Consider the following 7335-nt stretch of genomic DNA (forward strand, 5'->3'; position numbering starts at 1 on the left):
CTAGATTATAAAGATCATCAAAAGGAGCTTTGTTAATTTGGCAGTGAATGGAAATATAAGGTGAGTCTAGACGAATCACATTAGAGGAAAGCTTTGATTCTTCTAACCACTCATTGCTTATAATGGACACTAGCTCTTTCATAGTCTTTTTAAGGAAAACTTCCTTAGAAGGGTCTAAAGGTTCTTTATGGGATGATGACTTCCTAGGCTTTTGGGGTCTCCTCATGGTATGATAATTCGAGGTATTTCCATATTCATCAAAAAGTTTATCCTCAAATTCAAGCATGAAATCTGAAATTGAAGTTTCCTCCTTTTCTGGTGTTTAGGATTTGGGATAGCTAAAGCTAGTGATGGGTTAGGCAAAAGTTCTAGTTCAGCTATCTAGTATTCCTCCTCTAATGGCTTCTTTTCTACTTCTTCAGGGGTGTTCTCTAGGATTTTAGTAAGAATGCTTCTCCCCGAATTAGCGGAGACATGCAAGAACGAGCCTCCTGAGACCGTATCAAGACGCTTCGAGGTTTTCCTATCAAGACCCATATAAAAGTGTTGAAGAAGAATGGGGTCTTGAATGGCATGGTTAGGGCCATTATTAATGAGAGCATTAAAACATTCCCAAGCCATGCCTAGAGATTCTTTTTCTTCTTGTTTAAAAGATAGAACCACTGAACGAAGGTTGACTACTCTAGAGATGGGAAATAAATTATTGACGGTAGTTACCATACATCATAAACCACCAACATAACTTGAAATCATGAATGAAAATGATCACCAACATAGACTTAGGGGTTTAAACTAACAATTTTCATTAGTTTTGGTGAATCTATGTTTTAGCAGGGTTTATCTAGAAAACTATCAAGGGGGATCAAAACATCAAATAAAATAACGCTTATCCGCAGCGAAATCAACTCTAGAGGACACTAGAAGCCACGCCACTGAAGCAGACCTATAGAGGATGACAGGTGGGGCTGACTGGCCCTACCTGTAGGTATGTCGGTTCTCCATCACCTTAAGAATTGCATCTACACCATTTATTCAAGTTAGTTTAATTTGAGGGCTCGGGATTGACGCTCTGGCCTATATATACCAGCCCCTGCCCCCTCCCTGAGGCATTGCCATAAGTCAAGATCAGATCAGAAATTAAGGTTTCTAGAGAGAAGAGAATAGAGCTCCAAATCTTCAAAGTTCTAGTATAGGCTAGCTTGAAAGGTTCAAGTAGAATTTGGACTATTGCTCAGGATTCTGGATTCACCGTCTGGAGGCCGGTATATCCATTGTATCCCTCTTTATTTATGACTTTGTGCTACTTCAATATTATGTTGCTATTTATTATGTTCCTAGTTTGCTCTAGTTATATGCTTGATATAGTCATGATTGATGATAAATTTATGTATATGTTCGCAAAGTGCTTAGCTCAATACTCGAGTGATTTAAGTGGTCAACATTATGTAAGTGTGGTGCTTAAATATTGTTTACCTGCGGATGCATTCTACACTCTGGGTCATGTGGTAGATCATGGATGTGACACTTCCATTGAGTCCTTTGTTGTCCACTCCCCGTTTGTAGAGCAAGTAGAACCTGGTTGCGAAGGGAGTCAAGCTCTTTTCTTGATCTTCCTTAGTAATGTTCCTTATGCATAGATCTAGAGTTAATTATGCTATAGATGAGAGTGTATATACTTGGGTGTACAAAAGACTTAGTAAATAAGGAATGACTTAGGAATCTTTTGCTCTTAAGTAATCTCATGCCTAGCCATACTACATTTATGAGTATCTATTTCTATCTCTGGATTACTATCAATGCCTTACATTTATCATTTGACTTACCCCTGCTATAGCATGAGAGTTAATGATCTTGTCATAAGTATACATATTTGGCAATATCTCTGTGTCAACCCCATCACTCCTCCCTGTAGATAAAATATAAATAATGATACCTAGTATACTCTCGGGTGAAATGCTACAATGGTATATTATCTGTGCGCTTGTGGATACATATATATATATACAAGTGTTCTTAATAATTACTAACAATGCATTTCTGGCATCATTGCTTGGGATGATAACTTAGTAAAGAGTGATGTTAAGAAATGTCAACAAGCATTTCTAGCGCCGTTGCCAGGGAGGGGCACAAGGCTAAGAGAATTGATCAAATAAATACTTATTGATGAAATAATAACTAAGCACCTCTGCTTTAGCAGGCTTACCCTTGTTTGTCTTTGTTCATATCTTATACAAGGTATTGCAGGGTTGGTTCTGATTCATCAACAAGTTCCATCAATCACAATCAAACCAATCGAGAGGAAGCTCAACACCAGTTTCTGAAGCTATGGCTAATAAGACTCTGCGTGAATTCTCTGCTCCAAGCCAAGCCTCGTCAGCATGGTGCAAGCTACTCCATTCAGCAGAAAGGCACATGAAGATGCTAGTGCTCATCTTTAGAATTTCCTGGAGATAAGCAGCACAATCACCATCAAGGATGTTGCTCAAGACAACATACTACTTCGCCTCTTTCCATTCTCACTAGTGGGAAGGGCAAAGCAGTGGTTCTACACCAACAAATAACATCAATACGTGGGCAAGATGTTCAAAGACCTTTCTAGTGAAGATTTTCCCTATAGGCAAGACCAACGCCTTAAGAGGAAAGATTTCCAATTTCTAATAGTAGAAAGGAGAAACCATTCCAAAAGCATGGGAACATTTCCAAGAATACATTTCAAATTGTCCTCATCATGGGATGGAAGATTGGTTGCTCATGTAGAACTTTTACCATGGATTAACTCAGAAAGCTCATGAATAACTAGATGCTACTGCTGGAAGATCATTCTTGTCACTCATCCTTGGAAAAGCTAAAACTCTTATGAAGAAGGTAGCCTCTAATCAAGGCTGGTCCCAATGCAATATTCAAGCATGCAATAAGAGCGAAGAACTACCAGAAGAGGTGTGTGCACTGTCAACCAAGATGGATGTACTATTGAATTAACTTGAACAACGAGCCAATTACAAGAAAGATCGTCAGGTCATTCAAGATGCTTTTAATTCCTAAAATGTATGTGGAGAATATTTGGGGGTTGATTTCCCCAAATATCAAGAAGACGCAAATATCATCATCAACAACTTTGCTCCACAACAATAGAGACAAGGATGGAATCATCAACAACAGTGGTCAACTTACCAAGGTAAGTACCCAGATAATTATCCTTCTAAGCAGCCATCCTTGAGAGACTTGATATTAGAACAAGCTAGGATTAATGAGAATATTTCTAAGAAGCTTGCTTTTAATGATAAGGTCCTAGAAAACATAAATACTAAAATGGACAATTTTCTTCTGCTATAAAAGACCAACTTAGCTATAATAAAAAGATAGAATCACAATTAGCCTAGTTGGCTACTGCTCTGCCTGTTGCCACTAACCTTGAAAAGGTCAACGCCATAACCACAAGAGGTGGCAAGTCTACTCCTGATCCACCAAATCTAACAAAGATAGGTAAGACACCGGCAGGGGTGCAGGTAGAGAAGAAGGACGATGAAGTTGAAGAAGTTGAGCCGTAAGCATAAGAAATGATGTAAGATTTTTATGACACCACCTTCCTACTGTTTCCACACAAAAATCAAAAAGCCAAAATGGATGAGCAGTTTGGTAAGTTTGTAGAGGTAATTCAAAAGTTATATATCAATATTCCTCTGCTAGATGCCATACAGGTACCTACCTATGCAAAGTACCTCAGAGACATTCTAAACAACAAGAGACCACTGCCCACCACTGAGATAATCAAGCTAATGGAGGAGTGTAGTGCAGCCATCCTAAACACATCACCTATCAAGAAGAAGGATCCAGGATGTCCCACTATCGATTGTTCTATCATAAACCAAAACTTTGAGAATGCCCTATGTGATCTTGGAGCAAGCATCAATGTCATGCCTAAGACTGTTTTTGACAAGCTCAACTATTCAACACTCACACCAACATCAATGTGCCCGCAACAAGCCGACCAATTGGTTCGCTATCCTGCAGGAATCTCCAAGAATATTTGTAAAAAAAAGAAATTTCTTTGTTCCAGTGGATTTTATAGTACTTGACATGCAGGAGGATATGAAGACACCCCTCATCCTTGGGAGACCCTTTCTGAGTACTACAAATGCACACATTAATGTCGGAGCCGGAGAAATTAAATTCCATATCAATGGCAAGAAAGAGCGATTCGCCCTCAAGCCAAGACCGGAACAATGCTCTATTTGGAGTGACATGAGAAGCAAATGCAACCATCAAGGTCTCCATCTCCGAGACCAACCGATGCACCTAAGGAATAAATACAACTGGAGAAGTCTGGTTCGGCGGACTTAAAATCCCAAACCCTCGCCAGGAGGTAAAATCGGTAGTTATCCATATCTACTTTTTACATTGCATTAATTATTTTATCTTAGCATATTTAATTTTGAACACCTGTATTATAAAATAAAAATTCTCATCATGGCATTATAAAATCCAAGCCCCATGTAAATAATTGTTATGGAGTAAAAACCCATAATAAATATTTACCGTGGAGGCATAAAAATTTAAAAATACCATTCATTCATATTCTTGTATTTCATAGTATTATAAAATATTTTTTGTATTGCATATATATATACATGTGTATACGGTAGAAATACAGACACATGGGACCCACTCAACCACCACCCATCACTTCTATATCCACCATCACCTCCATTTACACCTTCACCTCCACTCTGCACCATCCAGAGCGCATTTCCACCAAAAGGAGCACTCCCTTACTTAACCATGAAGTAAAGAAGCATCAGGACAAAGGGGAGGCCATTAGGCCACAATGTGGGGCCGGCTGACTTGCTGCTCTCTCACTTATAAATACCACCCCTCCTACTTGCTCTCGGCCATAGCCACAGCTGCAATCAAGCCTTCCAAGTTTGAAATTCCAGTTCCCAATTTCATAGTTTGAAAATTCACTTAATAGAAGTGATTTCAGAATTAGGAAAGAAGAGGAAGTTTTAGAGTGGAAGTGTTGCTAAAGTTTGAGCAAGGGTGAGAGAAATTAAGAGTAGAAGTGAGAAGGTTTAAGAGTGGAAGTGTTGTTAAAATTGAGAAAAAATCAATAGAATTAAGGGGGAAGTTTTGCCAAAATCTTGATTAGAAAAATTCATTAGGCAACCTTGAACGACTAACCCTCGAATGACTGACTCTTAGATGGCGAACCGCTGACTTTTCATTTCCCTAACCCGTTCCACGAGTTTTGTTGTACTGTCAGTTTTTGCAGGATGATGCGCAAGTTGAAGGGCACGTTCACCCACTCATCTTCATCTCGTTCCACCAAGAGTACGTCTTCATGAGCTAGCATCAACATGCAGATCGACACTCCGTCTCCCACGGTCGGAGCGCCGTCCGGGTCATCATCTGCCGATAAGAACATTCTCCTAGAAGAGAAGCACCTGAAACTCCAGAACATGACGGAGAAGGACGCCTACAAGTAGCTAAAAACTCGAAGGTTCATTCTCACTCTCGCTTATGATCCAGTCCTCCTGCAGTCAACATGTATGAATACTGAGTTCGAAATCAACTTTAAAACTGTTGGGTGGGAGAATGCTTGGGAAATTAATGAGCTGGGGTCGAAGCTTTTAACTGCTAAATTTCTATGCATCTTGCAAACCACTGATTCTCAACTCACTTTTAGACTTTTTGGGAAAGACTTTTCTATTCCCTAGAAGAATTTTAGTGAGCTTCTAGGATTCCATGCTCAGTGTGTAGTGGATGTAGACACCGCTATACAAGATTTTGATAGGACAAAATTTTGGAGAGAAATATCTAAAGAACTTACTTGTTACCATCCTCGTACAAATGAAATTCATCACCCTACCCTGCACTTTATGCATAAATAGCTAGGATTTTCTTTATTTCCTAGAAATGATTTTTGCACTATAAGGAATGATGAACTTGAGCTACTCTATGCCATGGTTAAGAGAAGAAAGGTTTCACCGGTCAAATTTATGATGAGATAATGTGCAGAAATTCTTAAACTTAAGGGAGATGTTGGGCGTACTTCTTTGGTCACCTGCGTAGCCAAAAATTTGGGTCTTTTGGAAAATGCTTTTGTTGCTTACATTGATGACATTCCCCATTGGTACATCGACTATGAATATTTTGTCCAAGCACACATGTTGAAAAAGAATAAGGATGAGAAACTTGTCATGATGTATATGGATTATACAACCGAGATCCCGTTACCAGACCAAAACCTTGGTTTGTATGTGGTGGATTCTTTTGTCTTTGATTTACAAGTCAAGGAGGCTGCCCCTCATAGGAGTGTCTCTGCAAGATTGACTCGCAACCCATAACCCAGGTACCATGGTGATGATCCAATTCTAGAGGGACCGACTTTCACTAGCTATGTAGGCTAGGATAAGCCAGGATCCTCCTGCATGTATCAACCCGAACATGCTAGTTGGGAGTAGCCCGCTCCTCAGCACTCTGAGAGCTTCTGGTAGCAGGGCGCCAGTGAGAAATGGCAGGATGACAACTTCGACTACTATCAGTAGTAGCAATATGAAGAAGTTTCAAGCGACTACCAGGGAGGACGTATGTCCTTCTCTGCTCGTGGCTATCATGATTAGTCTATGGGCTACCACGACCAGCAGATGGAGCATTCCCGCCTCAACACTAGATTTACGACCATAGAAGAGACACAGCACGACATCCAGAACGCGCTTCACTAGCAATCCTAGTGGCAAGCAGAAATGAGAGACCGCATCACCGATATCTAGCAACATCAGCAGTAGGAGAACGAGAATTGGCACTACCAATTCCAGGGTCTCAACATTGACCTACCATTCTGATCGACCGACCACAGCAACACCCAGCTTGGGGGAGGAGGATCCCCTGCTATCTAAGGTAAGTTTTCTTTTCTGGTATTTTGTTTTCTTTTCCTTTTATTTGTTTTTCAAGTTTATCTTTACTATATTAAAAAAAGATGCATAACTAGGAAAACAAAATAAAAAATTGTTTTATCTCTTATATATATATTAGTAAAGGTATGGTCTAAAAAATGAAAACCAAATAAAAAGAGTGTGTATAAAGTTTGCTTTAAATTTCTGTTTTTAAAAGCCAATAAATAAAAAGAACTTGAACACAATGATTTACAATGGAAATGATGAATAGTTGCTCTGTTATAATTTCTTTCAAGTACCTAGTTTTCAGCCTTGAATTCTCCTGAGTTTTGGATATGATTGTTTTGACATGAGAATTTGCTCTGAACTTGAAAGTTGTGGGTAGCAATGCTTAATCTAAATCTAGGTAATTGATGGATATGATATGAGAAGGTCTAAGCCG

At 39.4% G+C, this 7335-nt stretch overlaps 1 non-coding gene across 1 annotated transcript; it reads right to left on the minus strand.

The window, feature by feature from the left end:
- Window positions 1-2628: 2628 nt before the first annotated feature.
- LOC136514679 (small nucleolar RNA R71) lies at window positions 2629-2735 on the minus strand. Its single transcript, XR_010773819.1, has one exon. It is a non-coding gene; the product is annotated as a small nucleolar RNA R71 (small nucleolar RNA).
- Between the last annotated feature and the right edge of the window lie 4600 nt (window positions 2736-7335).

The sequence above is a fragment of the Miscanthus floridulus genome, chromosome 16, assembly GCF_019320115.1.
Source record: "Miscanthus floridulus cultivar M001 chromosome 16, ASM1932011v1, whole genome shotgun sequence".
NCBI classification, from domain to species: Eukaryota; Viridiplantae; Streptophyta; class Magnoliopsida; order Poales; family Poaceae; genus Miscanthus; species Miscanthus floridulus.